The following is a 26,638-nucleotide window of genomic DNA, read 5'->3' as shown; positions in this document are numbered from 1 at the left end:
GTGACGAAGCCCAGGTGTATCTATCCGTCCTCGCCCGGGCGTGCACTCGCCTGCCCTGGGGCGGCAATAGTAGTTGATTTATCAGCAGTCCCACACATGAGAACAGACCATTCCCTGGACCGGGTTCCTCCACTTTGTTTTCAATAGTGCTGAAGTTGGTTTTTTTTTCGCTTTCTTCCACGGGCTTACAGTAGCTATGAGCAGCGATGCCAGAGGCGCGGGAGTTGAGGTAGGGTAGCAATGTGGGGGTGGGAAGATGTAATTCCTTGCGCGTACACACAGGCACGCACCCACAAAGTCACACAAGTCCTCCCTGTGGTAGCGCGTGCACAGGCGCACACCTCCGGGAGCGGCGCTGTGAGTTTGTGTCACACGGCGTGACAAAGACAAAGCTCCGACACTCTCCCAACAGGGGCCCTGCTCTCTGTTTGTACTCCTCCATATATTTGTCACTCAGGGAGAATGGCCTCTCCTTTCTCTCAGCCTGAACAGTGTCATACCTGGTTACGCTCTGATGGATCACCGTGACGACAGACGACGTCCTCGGCAAAAGCTCGTTCAATGCTGCGCGTTACCTTCAGGTGTCTGCCAGCCTCACTTTTACAGTATTCATGTGACATTATGTTTAATAACGCCACAGGTGGCGTATCCCTTGGCGGGGTGGCCGGGGGAATTAGCTTTTCCTTTACACTTTGAGTCATGTTCGTTTAACGTGAACACTGAGTCATGGATTGGCGAGCATTACCGTCCCGCTACGTCCATTAAGGGCGCGCAGAGCCGTCGCCCGAGCAGCTCGCAACCACTTCTCAAAGCTTTAAATCTGTGCTTGTACTCACGCCGGAAAAAATAATAAAGGACACGCTGAGCAGCTAAATGATCAAACACCCACACGTTGGTTGGATTCCCACTGTTCGCCCAGCTGCCGGTGGCTGTCACCTGAGGGAGAGACTGACACTGTTCAACAACCTGCCCTCCCCTCCTCTCCGCTCTCCTATATGTTTTAACCACTCTAATTTACCAGGGGCTAATTGCTGTGAGAGGTGCAGTGGAGGTGTGAAGGTGAGCTCAGCCGGGGACTGACTCAGGACTGCAAAGCCACACGGGAGCACACAGTGATTCAGTAATACCTGCTAATTTAACACGCCTACACACACACGCACACATCCGTCTACAGTGGGTCAGTGTCCAGGATAATCGGCAGGACAATTATCTGTGTGAGTCTCTGTGTGTGTTTCAGGGAGGGGGTGTCATCCATCCATGTGCGTCTGTATTGCGTTCTAAGGAAACCTGAGTCATACTGTCTGTATCAACTCCCCCTCCCTCCCCCCGCCCACCTTCACCCGACCACCATCCCCACGCGTTCACCCCCTGACACAGCGGAGGAGTGTGATCCATCACCGCTCCGCGGCTCAGTATGGGAGCTATGATGCATCAGTCATGCTCAACGGTGCCTTTTGTAAACACATACAAATGACTTGACCTTTGCCTTCGGCGTAGGGAAGAGCAGCGGAGGACCCCTGGAACACACACCCGCTACACAAAAAAAGAAAAAAACAGTTCGGCCCTGTTTCACCACCACCACTCGGTTCAAAGAACAATCCTCTCCGACGCGGGGAATTATGTCACCGGTTGCGATCGGGACGAGACGGCGTACGGAACCTAGGAACAACCCGTCGTTGAATTTGGATTCATCCGCGGACCATCCTCGCGCCAGTTTAGCTCGCTCCTCTCCCAGCGTCCCGGCGTCCCAGCTCACCAGCGCTTATTAGAGGGTCTGAAGTTATTACACGAGTCTGGCTTAGCGAACAGAGGACAGCGGAGGTGGGTGGTTGGAGGGTAGTGATGTTCAGTGGCTCCGGAGAAGGGAGAGGCGGCGAGGCTGGGAGCTCGGGGCCTTCGGGGCCTGTGAGAGGCAGCCTAGCGTGGCGGGAGTAGATGTCAGCGTATGCTGCTGCAACAGTATCCTGTCTGCTCTGCAGCGCTGGCTCAGTAGCCCATGTAAACCAAGACTCTACGCCTCCCTCTCTCTCTCTCTCTTTCTCTCTCTCTCTCTCTGTCTGCCTCCTTCTCTCTCCATCTTTTAATTCTTACTAGTTTCTCTGTCCTCGTCTCTCTCTCTTTCCCTGTTCTTACCCCTCCCAAGTCCACAGTCCAGACGGACAGAACCTTGAGCCGGACGGTAATGCTCCCTGTTCCCTAAAAATTGGAGCGCAGGGCGTGTTGCGGCATTAGCGCTTAACAGGCCGTGAAATAGCAGCCTGCCTTCCTGACGTCTCCCCCATCACTCCAGGTGAGCCAGCCAGACGGCTGGATAAATGAGCAAGCAGCAACCCCCGGCACCGGGCATGCGTTTGGGTTACCTGAGGAGAGATGTCCGTCAGAGATTATCTCACCACACCCTCCTTTTTTTAAACCAAGCTCAGTTTGTTCAACCCCCTCAGGGCTGTGGACGCTACCTCCACGGGGATCAGCGCGAGCGCTCTAATGAGGATGTCCAGCGTCTGACGGTTAATCAGGTTCCCCGGGTTCGGCGGTTAGATCCCCGTTGATTGGCTTCATTCTCCTACGGAGTGATGTCATCTCCACTCAGGCTATGGGTCTTGTAGTGTGCATAGCTCTAGCATCCCCTGGCTTCTCACTGGGAAATAGCACTTGTATGCTCTACAACTGAGCTTAGATCTTCTTCTGGTCAAACCCCCCCCCTCCCCCACCACCACCCCTTCTGATTAGCTGTTAATGTGTGCTCACCACCCCCATCACCTCCAATCCTCCACCCCCTCCGCTTATACTATCTCCCCATTATTCCTAAGCTTTAATAAACTCCCTCAAACCCAGATCGATTTCTCTTAAGTGAAGGTGGCAGTGCCTCTGACTTATTTCATTACCACAGGCTAATTATACCGATTGAAATGAGCTTCTCTTCTTGAGGTGTGCTGAGCTGCATTGCGCCTCCGCACTCCCCAGACCTTAATGCCAATACAGTTCTATAACAATTCCCAAAATCCCACCTCTACCTCAACTTTGCTACCCAAGCCGCCCCCCCCCCCCGCCCCTACTTCTCCCCACCCTCCTCCCTCACTTCCCACCTCCTAAATAATCAGCCGGAGCATCCTCAGCCCCTCCTGACTTGTCATTTCATGTTGGATCCATCCTAATGCGTGATTTCAGCCGTGCAACTGTGCAATGAAGGAAGGTAATGGAGCATGCTGGTGGCTCAATCGCCTCTGTTCATTGGTAATAATGAAGACAAATGTCAAAACGTTAGTTGCTAATGTTGTAATGGAGCGGACGCCGTAGTAGATGCTCTCCGGTTGCCACGCCGTGTCGGCTTCCAAGATCGCATGACCTTCAAAAGTCGACCCCTCTCTATACTGTACTAATTTCAAGCAAATATGTCTTCAATTTACGGTATGAGGGCAACACTGGCCGCGGGTGTGTTGTTCGCATTGACAAGATGGCTGCCGGTTGGGCGGTCTGAGAAGTGTTGGGATGTACATCTGCGTAAACGAGGTAAGGTGAGTGGAGTCCGGTCGTCTGTGTCTTCGGTTGCCATGGCGCTAGCACTGCTGTCCAGATGCAGAGGCTGATACCAACAGATTGCGGGGCCAGATGTTAGAGGGCACCAAATCAAACCCCTGTCTCCAAGAGGAGGTGACACCACGCATGTTTTCACTCCCGACCCGCTCCAAGTCAACTGTGAAATTAAGATTAGATTACAGATATAGGGAATGCCTGGAGCAACAATAACAACAGGAAAAACAAACCGACATCCCTCCTATTTTCCATTTTTATTTGAGCATATAGTCTGTCTTTTGAACAACTGTCAAATGCCTGATCGGTTAAGACAGAAAATCGATTACCTTTTCCATTGTCTCTTCTCTCCTTGTGTAGCCTGCTTTGTTATTCACTCACTTTTTCCCCCCTTTGACTCTGTTTTTGAATTACCTGAATCCGGGGGAGTTGAGACCAAACTGTGAGTGGTATTTTTAAAGAACAGTTTCCATGGTTTTAACTCCTAACCCTCTGTTGTGAGAATGAATGATAGTGGTTTCCCTTCCTTAGACGTTTATCCTGAAACCGTCTTTTTCCGTGTTTATATAATGCAAAACATGAATTTAAAAAAGTATTGATTTTTATACCACCCTCACAAAGGTCCCTTCTATGAATAACATAAGAAGATAGTATATAATAAAAAGGTTTTGCCTCGAATACAACTTTGATAAGCAATTGTGTATTGTTTTAGCAATTGCGCCACAGCCTGTATACACATTATAAAAGACCTCAGCTATATTCACTGTAGTGATATTTATCGGGTATAGCAGATTAAAGCGGTTATCCTCTCCCTGGCATAATGACTTAATAGGGGTTGTTATGTTGTTATTAGCAACTGAATCAAAGCCTTCCCACATGAATGTCTCACTGTGCCCCAGTATTGGTGAACGTCCACTTTCCCAACGGTTTCCCTCTAAGCCCACTGTAATTAGTTTTCCCCCCTTCTCACAATCACATAATCGCGCAACAGCAGTTAAGCCCTCGCTCTGCCTCTCATTCTGACCCCGCTATCTCCACTTCAATCCAACGGTCCAATTTCAGGCGCTAATTTTCTGTGAGGGTTGCTATAGGGGCGGGAATGTATACAAGGGTCTGCCGAAAAGCTGTGCATTATTGTCACTTTCCGTAATTTAATTTTCCACTTGCTGGCACTCACGGGTGTGCTGGCGTGCCGGGGCTCCTCCGCGGGGGGTACTGGACATTAATAGAGACAGGATGAGGGAAACTTCTTCCGGAAACGTAAACAAGGAGTTCCTGCGACCACGGAAAACCCGACCATAATATGTCACTGCTGAGGAATGACTTGCACTCATGAGCTAGGTTTAAATGAATCCTCACATAAGCACATCACCCTCTACCCTTGGTGCTTCTGATGAAGGTAATAACGATTTTTCGGACAATGGATAAACGAGATATAACCGCCCGACGTTTGAAGGAGCGTCAAATGTCAAACGTGAATGAACCGTGTTGTGCAAGACAATAAAGCATGTGGCATGCTTGTAAAATGGGGTTCTTACAGTATATCACCCTTGCTTATTCAGAGCCAACGAGGGGTTCGGTGGGAGGGTCCTTGAAAATCTATATAGCACCGCCTCTTTCACAGCGCCCCCCCCGCCCACATGTCGGTCATTATCTCCCTGATTGCCAAAGACGCGGCGGAGCGGTGAACTCGCCCCGTGTCAGACACAGGCCTCCTGGGACCTCCGGAGCAGAATCACCACCAGATCTACAGAAAACAGAGCAGGCGGTGGATGGACGTAGAGTGGAGAAAAGGAGGGGGCAGGCAGTTCGTGGCGTGACACGGGTGCTTCCTCTTCATGTGTGATCGCGCCCTTTCGCTCAGTCCACTGAGCCAAACAGTGGCACAGAGTGGTGCGGGACCCGGGTCTGGAGGTAGTGATTGACTTCAGCCCGGGCCCGGCTGCCGTCTCTGTGGCACAGGCTAAAATGCATTAAGTCTCTCCAGAGATGCATCTCCCACAGACTGGAACCAAAACTTCACTCTCTGCTTGAGCAATGCAGTATGCCACATTACTTATCTTCTAAGGATCGTGGTGGACATCTTTACTTATTACAGTTGGTACATCTGTCACCCATCATCTGTTACACATGTGTTATTACTGAAAAAGGTTGGTGTGGTGAAACAGATTTTCCATGAGCTTTAATGTTGGACCCGCACATTTGGCACACCGTAGATCTAAAAGAAGCTAGTTCAAAGTGGAAAATCTAAGCAAGTAGCTTTAGCCCCACTTTTACCCTCAACTCCCCTGTGTCAGAGTGCATGTCCCCAGCAAAATCTCTTTTTAATGAGCTACATCATGGCTGGTTCAAAGAGCTTTGAGGCTTGGTGGCAGGGCCCTGCGTCCATAGTCTAGGACCATGGGTCAGAAGAGTGCTGGATATTGAACATATTTTTTTTGGGGAGAAAACCTGTAAAATGCATGGCATGAGATTGCTGGAAGTGCATACCTCTTGGGGATATGCTTTTTACTAAATCAGTGAATCTCTTTCACGGAAAACGCCCCTCCCTCCCCCCCTTTGCGATTTCTCCCTTTACCTCTATCTACTTCTTCCCTCTGAAGAAGCAGCTTGCTCCATGTCATGCGAAGCGGTTTTCTTAGATCCTGCAGGCCCACTCCCTTTTCTTCCGCTGGCGCTGGAACACCAGGCTGCTTTCATCTCCTTCAGATACGGAGCATTGTAACAGTGTTTAGGAGGCTACAAGGGGCTCGGGACTCTCAGGTGTAATCATGTTATCTTGTCTTGACGTAATAAAGGCAATACATCTGGCACCCAAAATCCATGGAAGCTTTTCTGCCCCATCGGCAGAAATGTTTATGTACTGACGTGTCCTGTGTACAGTACCATATACGTGTGTGTATATAAATATATGTATGTGTGTGTATATATTTACTGTATATATAGAGTATATATATAATATAAAGATATATGTGTATATATATATATATATATATATATATATATATATATATATATATATATATATATATATATATATATATATATATATATATAATATTATATAATATATAATATATTCAGGGTGTTTGCTCTGGAGGGCTACTGTACGTGGCCCATGTATTATTAACCATCAGCACAGAAGTTTAGAAGTAATTTGATGCTGTGTTGCGTGTAATAACTGCAAAATCAAAAAGCACCAATGTTCCAACATTCACGCTTCAAAGGAAGTGTAATGAGTGGGTCCTCCTAGTTCAAAGAGAATTGCAAAGTGTTTGTATAGAATGATATACAGGATGAAGAATGCACTCTCCTCAGAGTGATATTGAAAGACTTGATATTCCACATGAAACGGCAGTAAAGAGCAGTTTAATACGGGAAACATGATTTAACCCTTGTGCTCCGGGGGGGAGAGAGGAAACACTTAGGCAGATAAAATTCTTCCTTTATTCATTTGTTTATATTTTGCTGGAACCTTGGCTTGTGTCTTTGCTTGCCTTTCCCTTATTGTCCCTCCTTCCCTCTGCATTGTACCATGTGTCTTATTGCCTTACCATCTGCCATACTTAGGCTAACCCTGTTCCTTTCGCAGCCATCGCAATACTTGTTTCTTCATTGTTCTGTATATTACATCGGCTTTTTCTCCTGTTTTGTTCAATTCTCCTTGGTTTCTAACCAAGACTATCCTGCAATTTTCTAATGCTGTTTTCAGATGCTTTTTTTTTTTGTTTGTTTTTCTTATTTTTACTGCTTCGTAGACAATGATGGAATGAAAGGCGAAAGCAGACTTTGGTGGGTAGATTTCTAGTATGCATACAAATGAGCGGAAGAAAATGAGTCATTTGTTTTAAACCCAAGGGGGTGCTGAGTTTGTTCCGCCTTGTGTGTCGACACAGGTCCCCCGTTAATGTCACTATCACCCACTAATGATCCGTGCACCCAGACAGATGCACAGACATGCGCGTGCACTCGCCAGCGCACATCTTCGAAAACAAATCACGGCAATACTTGTTGGTAGAATTCGACCGAAAGCACGCTAGAGCGGGCAAGAAAACACAAATTATCCGACGTATGGCACATATCTGAGTCAATTTACTCCACCGATGTATACATCACCGGTGGGACTGCGAAAATCTCATTTTATAAATGGAGTCTGTTATTGAACAGAATGACGTTTGAAGATACTAGCTAAGTCCCCTCCCCGACAGATGAAAATGGGATAGATAAAAATGAATCAAAAAGACTGTAGACTGCCAAGGAAAAGGAGACTGATGAGAATGGGAGGAGGACGCAAGAGAGGCTTACAAGGTGGATGGATGGTAAGGGAGGGGAGACTCAGAGAGAGAGGGAGGGAGGGAGAGCGGGGGGAGTGCCGAGCGGGGAGGAGAGCGAAAGCCGGAATGAACGATATATAGCCTCTGGCAAACAGAAAACAATTGTTACACTGCCTTCTATAACCCACTTCAACCTTAAACAGCAGATTTTTTTCACTCAATTAATTTCTTCACATTGGAACAGGGGCCCGGGCTGGAGCTGGTCTTTTTATGTGCTGCTGCTGCTGCTGCTGCTTGTACACACATCTCTCTGTCCCCCTCTCTCTCTCGCTCTCTCTCTCTCTCTCTCTCTCTCTCTCTCTCGCTCTCTCTTTCTCTCTCTCCCTCCCTGTTTCTCCCTCCCCTTCTCTCTGTTCTCTCTATTTTTTTTCTTCTTAAAAAGAAAGCATTACACGTGTATGGCTTGATACACACTGAGCTTTGAAACCTAAGCAAACACGGAAATTGCACATCCTGGTAAAAGCTTGGTTGTTAGCTACCCGAGACAATAGCTGAAGTTCATCCACATTTTTCAGTATGAGCACATGGGCATGTGTATGCAGTGGTACCTCGACTTACGACTGCATCTACTTCTGTTGTAAGACTAATCCAACATACGAGTAGCGATAGTCGCGAAAAATTGTAGCGACCTTCGTTCGACTGCTCCAAGATACGACCGTGGAAATTTGCAGTTGGCACGTCGACGGCCAGTCAGCAGTCAGTCAGCGGGCGACCTACATCGTGTGTGCACGTAGTTCGTGGTTTATCGATATTTTTTTCATATTTACTGTGTTTGTGCAGTACTTTATTTTGTTTATTTTCACCCTTCCTGATTTCATAATTTATATGGGAAAAATTACTTCGACATACGACTGTTTTAACATACGACCGTTCTTATAGAACGAATTACAGTCGTAAGTCGAGGTACCACTGTACACTGATATATATTTGGAAATTATGTTTTAATACACTTATTTCAATGCTCAGCAGAATAACTTTGCTTACATTCATAGGTGATCTCACAGGTATGTCAGAGCTGAGCAATTCACAATTCAAACATCAGTAGCCTTTTCCCATATGGCATGTAAATCTGAGGGGAAGTAAGAGCATTAAGACAGTGAACTTCAGATGTTGATACTAATTGGAAACTGGTCTCAGGAGATTTGCCAGACAGAATCTTAAGGGGAAACATTTTTTTTTTCAACAGAATACGTAGATTTGATCCCTTGTTAATGCTGTATTCATCTTGCCACACCTCATGTGTATTAGTCGGAGCAGACACACGTTTAGCACACGGTCACCTGACAGGGGCTCACAGGAAAAACAAAAAGCCGCCTCACACATCACTTCTCGGCACCTTGTCGGTGCCGACACTCCCTCCACTCCCTCCACTGGACCGAGCATGAAGGGGACTTGATGAAAGGGTGGTCAACAAGCATCCACACAGTCACACAAGGCAACCGGGCAATAGTGTCCCTGTCTGGACAGCAGGTTGACCCGCCTGAGGACAGAGAGAGAGAGAGAGAGAGAGAGAAAGAGAGAGAGAGAGAGAGAAAGCGCGAGAGAGAGAGAGAGCAGGATGAGACAGATGAATTGATAGAGGAGAGCATGACTGAGCTGTGTCTGTGTGTGGTGAGTGAAGGCCGGGTGGGGGGGGGGGGGGGATACATGAATCACTGCTCCAGTTTAGAGAGGAGGAGTTTGGATCAATAACAGCTCAGAGGAGAGAGAGCGAGAGAGAGAGATAGAGAGAGAGAGAGAAAGAGAGAGAGCGAAAGAGAGAGAGGACTGGTTCATCGCAGCACCACTCCGACTTCATGGCTACTTTTCTTATTTATTTTTTCTTGTTGTTTTGTTGCCTCAGTGGAAACAGTAACACAGGTGGTGAATAAGGAGGAGCAGGCAGTAGTAGTGGTAGTCGTGGTAGTCGGAGTAAAACTTGTTGTTTTAATGAGGGATAAACCCTTTCCCTAGTCCTAAACTTTAAGTATTTTTAAATACTGAGAACTATCCCCTATACTATGTTTACAAAGCTGTATAGACCCAAACCCCTAGTTTGAGGTCTGTAGAACAGTGATTGATGTATTAGAACATGCTTCTGTGTTAAAAAGCAAAAAAAATGAAGTGACTATTCTTTAATATCTGGCATGTTCCACGTGTGTTCCTTGGTGTGTCAGACGTATTTTCAGACAATTATTAGAATTATAATGTAATTATAACAGTGTACTGCATACTGCTTAATACTGACACTGTCTTACACGGTCTGCCAGTAAAGTCAATCCCTCTAGTGGTGGCTATACTGCAACATTACATTGATCTTCACTGTTGAGCTTTTAGTTACATTTTTAAAACCCGGTAATTGTTTGATGCAAATTTAACAATAGCTTAAAAAAAAAAAAAAAAAGTGCTTAAACAAGTAACCTGCCTTACTTGAGCCTTGAAGCCACGAGAACTCACTTGATTGCATGCGTGCACAGTGTAGTTGTGTGTGTGTGTGTGTGTGTGTGTGTGTGTGTGTGTGTGTGTGTGTGTGTGTGTGTGTGTGTGTGTGTGTGTGTGTGTGTGTGTGTGTGTGTGTGTGTCTGTGTCTGTGCACAGGGAGCGTTTTGGCACAGCGGTGGTCACTTCTCATTAAGCCAGCGTCAGGCCTCAGGGAAGGGCTTGATTTTACAGGGTGCACGTGTGGCAGGAGCAGCTACAGCGTCCGTGGTCAGTGTCGGGGAGGCTTGTCTGTAGTCTGTCTATAACGACTACGCACAGGGCGTAGAGGGCTGTGGAATAACGGCACAGCACCCGCCCCTACTCCCCGTCCCCCGCCGCTGCCGCACCAACCCCCTCCGTGCCAAGGAGGAGGAGAAAAGCAATATTTTTTTTGTATTTTCTTTTTTAATATAGAATTTGGTCGATAAAGGTGAAGGACGTTTCATCGCTATTTCTCCTCCTCCTCCTCCCCGCGCTCTCCGCTCTGTCTCAGAGTGAAATCCTGAGATAAAGCTCAGCAGCGCTCCGTGTTTAATGGAGCTTAATCCCACAGATTTGAGATACGGAGCTGTGAGGTAATTCCCTCGCGCCTGCTTTCGCTAACATGGGTCATGTGACCAGCCCGGCGCCGTTAACACAAAAAGACAAACAGAGAGATGGACAGAGGGAAAATGAGCAGAACATTCCTCCGCCCAAGGACAAAGCTGTCTCCATTTTGCCTTTAAAACACAAATCACTCATATTTGTGTTATTTCCCATTCAGGATTAGTCAAGATAACTGAATTGCTCGGATATCAGCTCTCCCGCCAACTTTGGCCTTACTTAATCACAGCTTCTCCTCTTTGGCAGAGGTTTTAAATGTTTACTTTGGCTGGAAGGGCAACCTTCCTCTTCACGGAAGATTTACAAATTAATCTGTAACAGGAAAAGGAATGAGCCAAAGTGGCAAATTTTGGGAGTCACGACTGAAAGCTTAGTGTCCACAGGCTGAACTCCAGCCACAACATGGCGTCATGAGGCCGGGGAGAGTTAAGTGGGTTTGGTTAGCTGGAGACTATTCAAAGAAAGCCCCTGTGCTGGGAAGCATTATACCCACCAACACTCCTCCTTAAGTGATGAGCTGACACTAAGCAATTTACTGTTCACCCTGCCAGTGAAATTATTTTCAATCTCAGCGCATAAAGCTACCGTGGCAGCCAATGCACCGATCTCTGTTCCTCCGGCTGACACTTTTTGTTTGAGAATAGCCCCTGCACAGTTTAATTTGCACCCCGACTTGCACGTCAGGCGGACTTAACGTGAGCTCCCCCCCCTTAACACGTGAAACAGCTCACGCGGACGACTGGTCGTGCTGCACTCACTGTTAAAGACAATCTGTCCTGAGTAGACTCTGAGAGTAAGAACTGTGTATGTTTACCATGTAGAACTTGGCAGCCCACTGTGCAAAAAAAAAAAAAAGATGTGGAATAACAAAAGAGAGGGAGCAGCAGAACCACTTATTTAAATTAGGATGAAACCCCCGTGGAATACATACAAATTGCCAATGATTTTTTTTTTCTTCCTCACCCCCTCTCATCAGCCAGTTTTCTACTTTTCTCCATTGTTTTCCCCCTCTCCACCCCTCTACTCGCTACCCTCTACATCACCCCTCCCCTTGTACATCTCCGCTTCTCTGCAGTGCCTCTTGGGCATAAGACACCTAATTGTCTGGGGAGCGGAACCACACGGTGGAGTGAAAGTACACAGAAATACTGTAAAGCTATTGTCCAAAACAAAAACAGCGGGTCTGGGCACTCGTGCAGACATGGGAAAAGGACATGCAGGCGTACGCTCACGCCCGCGCACACACGCACACACACACACACACACACACACACACACACACACACACACACACACACACACACACGCAGGCATCAGGATTCCAGTGGAGAGACCGTGCATTTGTAGCTACAGTATGCATATGTATCACAGCTTCTATTGGATGGCAAATCCGAGCTTTCGCTTGCTAAATATTAATAGCATATAACAAATAGACCATGTCATAGACCGTGTCGTACTTTCAAGCAGGGAAAAATCATATAGTGAAGGTTTCAAACAGCCTGTGAAGTCTTGATCCAAGAAGTTCCCGCCATTCATCAGAAACCTCAAGGGTGGCCCGTGTCATTCCACTACGCTGTAGATTTAGAGGTTCCCTATGGACAGCGAGAAACTGACTTTGAATCATTTATATTTGAATTTGAATTGCTTAACTTAAGTAATTGCTTTAAAAAGCTGAATTTGAATCACACACTTTGAAATTGAATATATTCGTTTTTAACTGAATACTAATGAACTTTAAATTGAATGTAATGTGATGAAATTGAATTCATTTGCTCTACAACTGTATTTGATCCTCACTGACAATTCATTCAGTTCTCGTCATTCAAACTCAGTTCTTGCAATTCAATTTGAGTTTATTGAGACGTTCGGGACGTTGAGGATGATCAATCGAGTGCAGATTCACAGAACTCCCCGTCCCGCACAGTGTTTTTTTGTTTTTGTTTCATTCAATTACAATAAATCATCTCCTATAAAAACACACCGTTGTTATTGGTTTTGTTTTGACGCTGATCACGCAGCGGTCAGCGGAGCGGAGATTAAGGTGCCGCCAACCTCTCTCATATTTATATATATTTTTAGAAAGGTTAAAAATACCGGATGTTAAAAAAAAAAAAAAAGAAAAAAGGAGGACTTACTGCTCCCACAGAACTCTATGATTGTTATGTTATGTTGATACCACAGAGCAACCATGATTTCAACACTTTTATTAACAAGATAAACACTATAATGACAAGAAGAAGCGCTAAACCCTCGTTAGGATGGAAGTCATTGGAAAGGTATCATTCGCAATGGTTTATGGGATGAGTGGCTCCTTCACTCTTAAAATAATTATGTTACTATAATTATAACTATAATATGTATATTACACCGTCTTGTTCCTTTGCCTTTTTTTTCCTTTTTACATTTTTTATTTATTTTTTTGCACTGAATAAAACGTTTGATGGTCACAATTTCATCTCCTAGTGGGTTGGCTTGGAAATTCATTTTCGGAAACGGAGCCGATCTAAAAGTGTGTGAATCTGCGCTTGATGGCTCTTCCTCAACGACCCGGATGCGTGAGACAAACTGAACTGAATTTGAATCACGAGAACTGAATTTGAATTGCGAGAACTGAATTCATTTTCCGGTGAGGATTAAATACAGTTTCAGAGCAAATGAATTAAATCTCATAATATTAGGTTCAGTTTCAAGTTTGTTGGAATTCAGTTCCAAACGAATGAATTCAATTTCAAATGAGAGCTGCAAGCGGCTTTGACTGAGCCCTCACTTTGCGCGGGGGTGCTGGTGGGACGCAGCCGTGCACTTTTGTGACCATCGAACGCTGGGCGAAGGAGTAAGATGTTGTAGGCACGTGCAGTAAATGTCTTCAGGCCGGGACTCTTACCAAACCTGTGAGGTTTGGGGCAGATTTGACAATGTACAGTGGAGTTACAAACCACTCCCTGTATTGTGGTGAAATACACATGGAAATTCGACGAAAACTCAAAACTTTCAACAACTTTTTCTCGTTAAGGTCTTTTATATATACGCTGACCAGGTTTGAGGTGGATCTGAATTTGATAAGCTGCCGCCCAGTATGAAGCATCAGCACAAATGAAATAAATCAGTTTCAATAAACAGCTACAGTAATGAAACAAGATCACAGCTTCTTAAAAAAAAAAAAAAAAGGTTTACCCAGACACACCGGGGGTGCCAACCATTCATAGATTTATGGGCAGTCAGTAAAAAAAAAATATATACATTTGGCCTCCATTAGTCCGTTGCTTTTTTTTTGTGCTTGATTAAAAAAAATAAAGAGTGATAAACCAAAGTGCCTGTCAAAAAGCTTCCTGGCCATAACTATGCCTGGCCATCAATTTTCCAATACATTTCAATATGTCAGGTCCTATTGGCTACCCTAAAAAAATACACCAGCAACAAATATATACTATTGTATTATATGTATATTTTATTTAGATATACAGTATACAACATAGTACTAAAGTGTGTGTGTGTGTGTGTGTGTGTGTGTGTGTGTGTGTGTGTGTGTGTGTGTGTGTGTGTGTGTGTGTGTGTGTGTGTGTGTGTGTGTGTGTGTGTGTATGTGTGTGTGTCTGACAGGTGAGGGGGGCGGGGGGTTGTACGTTGTCCTCTATAGTCACACTTTTTCTGGCACTGTCACGTCAAGGTCTCGATCGCCTGCCATTCTGGGCCACAACTCCTGCCAACACAACCTCTCTCCCCATGCCAAGGTCCTCTTCATCTCCTTTTCCTCCCTCCGCCATGGCTCTCCTATCTCCTCCTCTGCATAATTACCCGGGTAATTGTGGAGTAATTGACTGCATCACCTGCTCCGAGGAAGCTCTGGCGTTGTTTAATAAACAGCTGGAACATGCGCCACACGTTGTTGGAGACAAAGAGGGAGAACATATTGGAGTGGAGAGGAGGCGGAAGGACAGGAGATGGGGAGGAGGGCAGGTGGAGGATAGAAGGACTGTCAAGTCCTCTGGAACACATGCTAATCTTTATGAACACATAGATGTGTCGTTGACCACCTCTTGTCCTGCACTTGTTAGGTGGGGTGGCTCTATTACTGCCTGCAGGCAGTTTAGATAGAGAGGGATGAATAGATACAGAAAGAAAAAAAAAAGCAGAAGATGAGAGACGTCGTTTCAGGAAACGAGAAAATGAGATGGGAGAGAAAGGAGAGAGGGAAGCGGATAGTAGGGGAAAGAGAGAGAGGGAGAGAAAGCGAGGCTCTCGGGGCTAATGACATTAAGGAGCTCTGATGAATCGACACCCGTCGAGTGTTATTGACGTCCCCTGAGCTGGCCCCCAGTCAGAGCCCGGCTCCCAGCCCAGGTCTTGGCTGGCCCTGCTCCTCAATTAGACTGCCTGATTAGATTCCCTCGGCTGTGCCCTCTCGTGGGGTGAGCAGGGTGGCATGATGGATGTGACAGGCAGGATCATCAGAGGCGGGGTGTCACCCATGCCCCGCCTAGGGGGTACCAGACGATGGGTTTGACCAGTCGCGGGGGCAGGGGATGGCTGCTAGTCTCTTATTGAGGCTGTCAATCATCGCCTCTTACAAGATAGAGGCTGTTCCTCTGTGCAGAGATCCACGGGAGTAATTACTATTCCATCTCACTTGGCATCTAGATATATGAGGCTGCTCGCAATCACTGACCTCATGCAGAAACCCGTGGCCATCTTGGAAATCATTTCAAAACACTCAATTTACATACGCTGTTCTTCATTTGCTAATCCTTCCTGGAGGTAATCAAAATGTAACTGTGCACACGGAATATCTGAGGGGAGGAAATGTGTATACCCGGGTGTGAGGTTTGCACTTCAATTATTGATGGAAGTGTAAATTATTCTAAGAAGTGCAATGATTTCACAATCATCCTTGTTCCTGCCTCAGCCTGAAAATGAATTTGTCTGGGATATGCCCTTAACCCTATTCTCTCCATTTCTGTGTGGTGACAGTCTGTAACAACCATTCATCAACATCTTGGCTCTTGTGGCGCAAAAAAATGGGGCAAGTCAGGTAAGTGTCCCAATTCAGCAGTTTTGAAAGGCAGTAACTAATGATATCTCAGGAACGGGGGCTGCTGCCGTTTCCCCGAGAACTTTCCTGCCTGTTCCATTGTGTGTTTGTGAGGCTGGATAGTCAGCTAATGGCCTGTCTCTGATGAATTAGGGGGTCTTACACCCTCCAAACACCCTCTCCCAAGGTCATAGCAACCCACAGATTATCATATCCAGGAATTTTAACAATGTACCGTGGCCTCAAGTCAGCCTCACCACAATCAAGTCGGGTAAACAGGAGCATCCACAGGGGAAGTTACAGGGGAGGAGGGTGGAGGTTGAGTTTGGGCAGCGGGCGTTGAAAGAGATTGCTTTTATCGTGGAAAAGGCTGCAATGATCCTGGCCGCCGCTGTCCCCAACCCTGCCTCCAACCTCCACTGTAAAGTGTCCATTTGTGCATCCCTTTCAGTTCAGGTTCTCGCAGACTTGTTCAATGGACAATGTTATCCTTTCTCTTTATTGAGAGCTGTTATTCACCCCTCCAGCCCATGTGGCGGTGGGGGAGGGGGGTGCTTATAAAAAGCTCTTATACTCAGTAAAGTGCTTACTGAATGTGCTTCTGAAACACTTCCATATTTCAACACAACGGCAAGTTGTTTTGAAATAAACATAGGGTATTATGCCCCATTATGCAGCATAACATATTATATTATGGATTGCATCGCATTGTAAATGATCTTGTTCATTGCACCATGCGAGCTGTTGTTCACTGCACAGAGTGAGCTTTTAGGTGGTCAAAGTCACAAATACACCAATCATATCTCGGGAGTAAAGACAACCTCCAACAGCGCTTAAATTCAGGATACACTCCACCAACAAAACACAAATACACAAATAACCCCTTCACACTTACACAAACCTATCCAAGAACGCACGCACGCACGCACACACACACACACACAAACATACACTGGAGCACATAGGAGCGCACACATCCACCCACATACTTGCCATGTGTCTACAGGGAGCTGGCTGAAATGTCAAGCTATGTGCATGGCTGCCTCCTGCCAATGCAGCTCCTTATTTCACAGCAGCACCTGGTGGTGACAAAGAGCACAGGGGGGAGAGAGCGACTCCCCTCTAGAGGAGAGCAACGGAGAAAAGAGGAAAAAGTAGAGAGTGGGGAGGACAGTGAAGAGAAGAGCAAGAGAAGACGGAAGAAAGGAGACGCAAAGAAAGGAGAATGGCGGAGAGGGGAGGCGGGAGGTGGTGAGGAGACCAGAGCGGAGGGAAGCACAGGCCAAGCCCCTCCCCGCCCCATTAGCCCCTCAGGGCTGTCTAATTTCGCTCTGAATTGATGGCGCATGAGAGCCTGTCGAAGTTTGAGGGGTTTTAAAAATACTAACAAAGCCACAGAGCATAATGAATCAAAAGTCCCTTCCCAAATTGATTTCAAACTAAATCAAACCCCAGTATTCAATTATCCGCCGCAGCGACCACTGAGGAACTTAAAAAGTTGTATAGGTAGCGAGAGAGGGAAGGGGGAGTGAGTGAGAGACGGCGGGGAGGAACTCGGGAGAGGCGAGCAGGACGATCCGGACGGAATGCAAATGACTATCCGCGCACAGTGTCAGAACAGGTGGCCCAGTGGTGGCGCCTGGGCTGATGAATGAGCTGTTGAAGAGAGGCCCAGTGCTACTGCTAGCGAGTGGCGGCTCCACTTCTGCCTAGTTAAGCATTTGGCCCCCACTCTGCCAGGAAGCCTTAATTGAAGAAATCATCACAGGGACTGGGAACGGGTCTGGTGTTACAGGGACCAAACTGTCGCCCGGCCAGGCCGCAACAGTCTTGCCGTGTGATAAAATCCGTCCGCTAATGACAAGGAAAATGTGTCATTACAGCATTCCAGTCCAAGAGCAGACTCCTGGGGAACTGCCTTTTAACTGCGAGAAGTAATTTCATTTGAATGTAGTCATGTTTATTCTTCTGTGATTTACAGAACCGCTGCAGAACCATCTGCGCCAGATTTAGCAAATTAATTTGTGGATTTATTTCCATTATGATGCCCCACTTTTTATAGTGTTATTGCATGGAAATTCTCAATTTTAATTCATCATTCACTTTGCAGATGTACACATGCATTTATAAATATGTAAAACATGTAATTCAAACAGTATATTTGATATTTGTTATTAGTCTCCGGCAACATGTTTTGCATTCACACCAGCGGATCACTGGACAGGGAGCATAAGGGATGCACCACAATCAGTTATCTCATCAGGGAACAGCGAGTTCTTTATTGTATCAGAGAGCGAGGGTAATTATTGGTAAATTACAAAAAACCTGTCCTGTCAGCGATATCAAGCACAAACCAATCAAGCCATTGACACCACAATTGCGTTCCAAAAAACAAGTAGCCTTTGGCCCTCTGCCGCACCTGCGCACCGTGCACCCGATGTTTGGCTTAACTAATGAACGCCTGAATGCAATTAGAACGCACTATCTCTGAAATTAGGCCTGCCATGGTGTTAATTACATAATTACTGAAGATGTCAGCTCCATACAGGGGGTGGATTGTGGGGAGAGGGGTGGAGGGAAGGAGGCAAGTTGCTTCACTTTCAGGGTTGAACTATAGACGCTTCTTTGATTCATGATGCTGGCTTTGTGGAAAATATCGCCTTTGCCAAGTTAATTTTGAAAAGGCCAGCATATTTGGGCAAAGACAATCAGCCTGACCTTTCCAAGAACAACCCCAGTTTTCTTTCTTTCTTCCTTTCTTCCTTTCTTCCTTCCTTTCTTTATTTTCTCTCTCCTTTCATTTTTCTGTGGCTGCCGGAGCTGAGATGTACCTCTTTGATAGTGCTGTCTGCTAATAGAGAGCGCCTTTGTTTATCAACACATCCCACTGATGAAGCGACCGTCCCGTTTTTCTGTTGGAATATTTGTACAAATTTATTGGAGGCTGCTCTCATTAGATGCGGGTCTTTGCTGGGAGACAAGTATTCTTCCAGCTCAGACAGACAATTGTATTCTCCCACCCGTGTACTTCACTAATCAAGGCGACGCAGATGACTTGTGCCGCTGTTCTACGTGCCGTTATATCATGCCTTTGATTGGAATATGAATTTGTTTTTCCCAGCGCCAGCCTTGTGGCCAGTTTGTTGTGAATACATATCAAATTTGTCAGAAGAATAGGGAGCTGCGCTGTTTGGGATAAAGACTTTTGGAAAACGGTTATTAATAGTGGAAGTATTACTCTGCTGTCTTTCAATTTGCACCTGGCAACATTTGGAATCTAAACAGAGGCACCGTGTGCTTTTCCATAGATAGATAGATAGATAGATAGATAGATAGATAGACAGATAGATAGACAGATAGATAGATAGATAGATAGATAGATAGATAGATAGATAGATAGATAGATAGATAGATAGATAGACAGACACTTCTGTTTTCGTCACATTTGAGAGGTATTTTGGTTTGAATGGTGTCGGGGCTGCAGACAGGCGGGGTTGGGTGGGTCCCAAACGAGATGTAGATGAGGAGCCATGCTGCATAATCATCTAACATTGTTTCGGGAACGGGGTCTATATCGCAGCTGTTTCAGCCCATGGATAACCCGCACCTCCGCCACTCTCTCATTCGCTCCAGCCCCTCTCCCTTCGAATCCACCTGTCCTGTGTCAGTCCTGCCATCTGAGCAGAGTGCCTCTCTGGGCAGATTCTTCTATAAACAGGGACGTCTCCTTCCCCGCCTGCCCAACCCCCCCCATGCTTCGGTAGTCCGCTGTTTTCACAGGAAATTAGCCAGACGTCCCCTGAGGTGTATCTCGTGCATAGCAAGAGATCTGTCCTGTCAAGGTGCTCTACAGCGTATGCATTCATTTGCTGCTCCACGTCTTCCTCTCTCTCTCTCTCTCTTTCTCTCTCTCGCCGCTCAGTCTCACTCCCTCCTGGTCTCTTACTATCTTGCGCTCTTCCTCCCTCTGACCCCAGAGACCGCGCCGTCTTCTCAACCTTATCCCGTCTGGCCCATCCATCAGATGGACATCTCGGAAGGGCATCGATAGTGACACTGTTGTCAAAATCTGACCAGTTCACTTCAAACTCTTGTGCGATATTGGAGTCTTACAGATGCGTTCTCGTCTGAGGTGCAGTACGTGAGCGATGTCTTTGCTCCCAGCTTTATCAAAAAAATCTACATACTCCGTCTTTCACCCTAATGGATTTATGCACGAATAAGGAGAGAGGTGATTTGACTATTCATCGAAATGTTCTCGGCAGAGCTCTTATGAATACATATAATGCTTTAGGTTTTGGGGTTTCTTATCCAGAGGTGATGTTAAGGTCAACTGTCTCTCTGACACCACATTCCTGTCACTCCCGTGACTTAGTTGGTCTTGTTCTGCTGCGCAGAGAATTATAATTCTGTGGTGCCCCCTCTGAGCAATAGTCTGCCATCTTCGCCATAGAAGAGTTGACACGATGCTCCAGGGAGGTTTGTTTACCCTGGCCTAAGCCGGCCAAGCCCAGTCCCTAACCCCATGACAGGTACCAGAACTTTTACAGCTCTTTGACCAGAGGCCCTGTATTTATCACACCTGTTTTATGACCGCTATAAAAATGAATTTGACGGGCTTATGAAAACATTTCCATCCAGCGAGCCTGTAATGGTTGCAGAGGGATCGACCTGTAATTTCCTCTTTTATCAAGTTTTGCTGGAGGCCAGCCCACCAGCCAATCAGAGACTTTATCTCCTGCTTGTACTGCAAAGTTGTTTGAGAGGAAACATCAGGTGGAGCAGACAACTGTGAGATTGGAGAGACGAGCCCGGTAGAATTAACAGATCACCACATGGCCACTACATACCGACATGAGTGTTTGACAGATTTTTTTTCTGTCGTACTGTCAAATGTTTTGTAGGCTTTTGCATCCTTGAATCAGTTCACGAGATCACTAGTCCCCTTCCACCAAATCCTCCATCCACAATGCCGAGGTGTCTGCCAGTGAACTAGTGATAGGTCACCTACCTTATCAAAGCTCTAGGTTTTTAAGGACAGTTAGGTTTAAGTGGTGGTGTGAGTCATTGAAATGGGTCAGTTAGTGGCCCATTTTGCCTCTCCACATGAGAACAGAAGGTGGACGTCAGTCACAGCGGGGGAGCCCAGGGAGGAGCAGTGCCCCTTGGGAGCTGTCCCCAGTAAAGAATCGCTGAAGCAGGGAATTCAGTGGCCCAAGACTCCTTGCAACACAAAGGACTGTCCTCCTGCTCTGGCACGCAGGGGACGCAGTCAGCAAAGTGCCTCTTACAGCCAAGACTGGAGCACTGGATTCATTGTGTGTCTTTTGTGCTCTTAACAGCTTTGCTGTAGTTTTCCTTTTTTCCACAGCGAAGGCAGACACTTGAGAGGTGCCAATGAGGGATGTTACCAGTTTATGGGTGTCTGACACAGCATCTCACGATTGACCATTAAAAGCTCATGATTGACTTAAAAGAAAAAGACTGATGGCTCTGATGCAGCAACTAGAAAAGTTTTTCCCTCTTAAAAGCCAAATTACTGAAGCTATTGTGATAGTGCCTGTCAAATTCTGAGTCGGTCCCGTGGAATACCAGGGAGGTGTGTATGTACCGAAGATCATAAGGTAGCCGAACCCTGTCACCTGGGTTAATGGTGGAGCGTCTGTTCATTTTACAACTCATTGGTTTACTGTAGAGACCTTGGGGCGGGTAACCATCAGCAGGCTAATCCACTGAATGGAGATTTGAGTTGATTGGTTAGCCTGTCAGACCATATTGCCACCATGTGCCTAAGAGAACAATGAAAACAAACCCTCCATATGTAGTTGTAAGCTACTTGCCTGTGCTGTAAATAGCCTTTAATGACCGTGCGTAGACACATAACAAACAACTTATTTATCCACGGTGGGATGAAGTGGGTGAACTGTAAACCATACATCTAGAGACGGACAAAGTCTTCTGTGAGCTTACCTCTTCATACTGTTGGCTGGCTGATGAAATATTAACAAAAGCCCCCCCCCCCCGAATAAGCCAATTGAGTAGTAAAGGGTGAGGTCTGTCTCATACATTGTTTAATGTACGCCCCTCTGGGCCTTGACTTTGTCTGAAAAATTGGGCCTGTCTATTTCTTTCACTCGTGTCTTCTTTACTTTTTTCTGCTTGATTACCTCATTGCTGGACAATTTTTTTTGTTCACAAGTTTTCACTTTCTTTTTTGTCTTTCTTTACTTTACATATTCTTTAACATTTTCTTTCTCGCTGTGTTTCATCCAATGCATCGTTCCTTTAGCACTGTTTCTCAGCTAGAGATAGATGGCAAGTGGTGGGATTCAGTGGGCTATATGTCCAGATGGCCAGTATGCTGGCTCCTTCACCTCAGCCTGTTGTCTGTCCTCTAGCTGTGTTTTCACAATGTGCACAGAGGAAATGGCTCCTCCATAGCAGTCTTTGTTTTATGAGGCATGCAGGCGCTTTCTCATCTGTTAGGTGTTTCTCACCAAGCCGCCATCACAACATTCCCTCCCACTGCAGAATAACAAACCAGCCTATTATTACAAAACTAAGGGGAAACTTGAGTACATGGAACAGATGCTGGGCTATCTGAGTGTATTTTATCGGTGGGTTATCAAGCTGAATAGTTGTACAGTTTCAGAGTGTCAGAGTGTTTGTCGAAGTTTCTCTCTCTTTTTTTTGTCAAAATTATTTTTGAATTCAGCCTGAATATTCTCCAACCTGTTTTAGAGAGACTCCCGCTGCCTCTGTATGGGTGCAAAGAATGGGCAGACCCAAAAGTTGTGAGGTTTTTATACTAACTCCCCCTTCGCTGCCATAACGCCAATCAGGGTGATCTGAGCTGGGTCTAACATACCCAAGATGCTCCTCTGCCTCAACCCAACACTTGCACATTCTCACTAGTTATTTCTTAATCCAAAGCTTAATCCAGCCAAGCCTTTCCAGGGCACCATACAGCACATGCACATGCACATGAAAAAAAGGTACATTCCAGTGTAATTAAACTGAAAGCATATCATTAGGGCTCCAAATGATGATTAATGTATAAATAATAATAACATTCATGAAGTATTAGGGTATTACAATACCAGTTGGAGGTGAAATTATTCTTTCAGCTCAGTTACAGCATATTGTTACAACCAATCGCAAACCTCATCAGTCATCTCGTCGGCTCCGCAGTTAGAGAGACCCGGCTGCATCAAGAATCCATTTTATCTCTATGGGTACTCTACGTTATTCTTCTAGTGTTTTCACCAGCAAGTGACCATCCACTCAGCCAGGAAAGAGGCTGACAACAGACTATTTTTGTAGTTTCCTTCCTGTTGACTTATTTTCTTATTTTCTCTCCCAGTGAAACAAATGGCAACCACAAGGCATCCGAAAAGGAAAAAAAAAAGGTGCTGAAAAGTTGACATTTAGCTTAAATGGAGGTGGAATGGGCCGCAGGGACACTGCTTTAACGATGCAGGAGAGACCAGGCCTCCTCTTTCTCCTCGTCCTGCTAAAACAAGATTTATAGCCTCCCAATCCCATCATATTTTTGAGGCTGATGTGCACAGTGGGTGGTTTACTGGGGATTGAGGGCTATGCCGGTGAGCCCTTCACTTTAGGGTTTTTGTGACTTACAGTGATGGCAGAGGAATGAGAGGTAGCGAGAATGGAAGCCTTACTAAATGAAGGCGGTATGGCACAAGAAATGAATGGCCTTGTCTGTTTCTCTTTCGCTAAACTATTCCTCTATGTCCTCTCTCTTCTCTTTGTCATTGCATGATCCCTCCTAGAAGGCCACTGTACCGCAACATGACAAATAATATGCTTTTGGATTGTTAACGGTTTAATGCCAAGTTTCTGAGATCCCCTTCAATACAAAAACTCGATTCAAAACGACAGAAAGGAAAAAAAAAAATGGAGTAACTTCGGGACCCTCTTTCAAGGACATCAAATAACCTCAGCCGTATTATAATAACACGATGATAAGTTAGCGTCCCAGGGATTCCTCTTAAAACATGATCCACTTTTTGTCCCCTGGAGAAGCACAGGGGCTTTACAGGAAAGAGAATGAGGGATTCTTCTCGTGTCTCCTGCCCCGCATGTCATTGCTTTACCCTCACCTTCTCTTCCCTCGCCACTTTCCCCGAGCAATGTAATTGACAGGCTTCAGCAGTTAAGACCTCCAACAGCTCTTTCTTCATTTGGAGACACTTTGTCGGTTTTAATCAGGGCTTTAATTGGCAGGCAGGGAGTGGATGAGTGGCACCAGGGGCTGGGGCGCAGAGGGGACACTGACTTTCCTAAGACATTCCTTTGTGTTTTCTTCCTCTCTCTCTCTCTCTCTCTCTCTCTCTCTCTCTCTCCGTCTAGGTTTTAGGTCTCAGGATCTCTTTGTCTTTGTCTCTCTTCCTTTCAGACAGTCTCTGAGTCCCCTAACTCCATTTCCCCTTTTTTACACAACAGTTTGTATTAGATAAAATGCATGTTGTATATCTTCAAACATGCTTATCTGTAAATATAAAATACCATACTGGTAAAGACACGCTGTCACACTGTTGAAAAAAAAACAATATTGTTTGCAGATTGCATGAGCGATACCACAACACAGAATGGTGCTTACATCGGTAAAGCTTACTCTGTGCATCATCATTTGTGTGTATGTGTATGTGTGTGTGTGTGTGTGTGTGTGTGTGTGTGTGTGTGTGTGTGTGTGTGTGTGTGTGTGTGTGTGTGTGTGTGTGTGTGTGTGTGTGTGTGTGTGCGTGTATTTCGGGGGGATGAAGTGTCCTTGGGTGTATATCTCTGCTAGTTTGGTTCATGCAGGCAGCGAGCGGAATAGGCCAGTGTGTGCCTTGCTCTCCTGGATAGTGATGCCAGTGTTACTGAATCTAGGACACAAGGAATCCTGTCTGTAATTCTCCCTCCCGCTGAGGAGCTAGTCAAGCCAGGGACCGGGCTAGAGCAGATTGAAAAAGGGGTATCGTGAGTTGCGACCATGTGACAATGTGTGGATAGACCCCCAAAAAAAAGAGAGTGAAAATGTACTTGGAACCTTTCTCACCATCCTTTGTTTACAAATAAAGCTGTGATTTTGAATGCGGTGTGGGTAACACCTTGAACTGTCTGTCATTCTGATGGCAGGACATGTCTAGAGGCATTTGTCTTGTGCTTGTTCAGCGCGTGTGTGTGTTGGTGTGTATTTGTGCGTCCTGTGACTGAAAAAAGCCCACTATAATCAACAAGCACCCTGTGTATTTGCCAGGCCAATTAAGAGTCATTCATTTGCTAATGAAGGCCCTGTTGAGGACTAAACTGCTCCTAGGGGCATGGAGACATGCAGTCAGCACACATGCAGCCCTCAGCAAAGCGCAGTGCCACCAACATCCTCAGCCGGCGCCCGCCAACGTGCCCCTGCCCCGCGCTGCCCACTCAGCACATCTCACCAAGCAGCCCCTCAACACTAAAAAGTATAATTGAATTCATTATTTCCAGTTTTATGACTTGTTCCGCTGTGGTTTTAATTTGTCCTGTAAAAGATGAGGCAGGCCGGTAGTTCCCCGCTTTGTCTTCCCCACAATTCCCCTCTCCCATGCTCCCTAGTTCTGCTCCCAGGCTCGGGGTTTTATGAGGCGGACGGTCTCTTGTGCCGTGGGAGCTGTCTCTACCGCTAATCAACTCTTCAAGGTTGCCTCCGCCACACTGTGCGGGAGGGAAGTGGAGATAGGCTGCCAGACACTAGGTTAGCTGCCTCTTTAATGGGATAACTGCTTGACCTTCGCAATGACTCCACCCTAACCGGAGAGATGGCCCGACCGCATATCGATTTAGTCAAGAGAATATAATCTGAACACATTTCCGTCAATATTTCCTCTCCATCTTCGGCTTCCCGAGGAGGGATGATGCTCGACACGAGAGCAAGGTTATCAGCAGCATCTTTGTGCTCATTGGAGACACGTATTTTGTGATAAACAGCCTGTATTTCAGTTTCTTCGACACAGCCTTGGCAGAGCGCTCGTGCAGCCAGTGCCTCCGGGCCTCCACGTCTTGGCTCCGATGCAGAGCAGCAATTGAAGATTAGTGCCCCTGCTCTTCCAGTCTGACTGCCTCACATGTCTCCCCGGCCGCCGGGACACCCCCGCCCAGACCCTTAACCTCCTCCATCTTCACCTCTTTCCCATAGCTATCATCCATCCGTCTATTAACCCATAAACAACTTCTCATTGCAAAGTGCTCAAGCTCTCCTCTGGATAACAAATGGCCATAGCCAAGCAAGGGCGGACATCTTGACCCCGCAACAGACCTTTCAAAATCAAACTAACAACACAAACTAGAAAAGAATGGGGTAAAATTTCAGGAAAAAAAAGAATAGAGCATAACATGCATTGCTGTTAAATCAGCATGACTAGCACGTCTCCGAGGCCTTGAATATGAAGAAGCTCTTGTTTTATTTGTAGCTTATCTTTTAACAATGTAATTTTAGTCCGCAGCCTCGTTTCAGATTGCAGCCTTCACCCATTCAATGGGATGTTTGTTCTGTTGCTGTTTCTGTTTCCACTATTATTATTTTTGAATGAATATTTTCATGGTTTAATCCTGATTACGCACTGCACTTTGTGTTTGTTATGGGGTGGACATTTGCGCCTCATACCTCAGAGGGCGAACTCTAGCTATAATTAAA

The 26,638-nt window shown here is 46.1% G+C and overlaps 2 protein-coding genes across 3 annotated transcripts in view; both read left to right on the top strand.

Annotated features, from left to right (window-relative positions):
• camta1a (calmodulin binding transcription activator 1a) overlaps positions 1–26,638 on the top strand; it is a gene marked incomplete at its 5' end in the record, with an annotated part of 132,214 nt that overhangs the window by 619 nt on the left and 104,957 nt on the right. The window lies entirely within an intron of this gene.
• Positions 8,641–26,638, top strand: part of LOC307240981 (protein phosphatase 1 regulatory subunit 3A) — a 354,017-nt gene continuing 336,019 nt past the window's right edge. For both annotated transcript variants that reach the window (XM_080014912.1, XM_080014916.1), the window contains exon 1: positions 8,641–8,644. The gene's annotated coding sequence lies outside the window, so the exon portion shown is untranslated. The remainder of the gene's footprint in view (positions 8,645–26,638) is intronic.

Source organism: Zeus faber (genome assembly GCF_960531495.2).
Source record: "Zeus faber genome assembly, chromosome: 15".
Lineage (NCBI taxonomy): Eukaryota > Metazoa > Chordata > Actinopteri > Zeiformes > Zeidae > Zeus > Zeus faber.
Note: the sequence above shows the minus strand (reverse complement) of the source record. Positions and strands in the feature narration are given on the sequence as shown.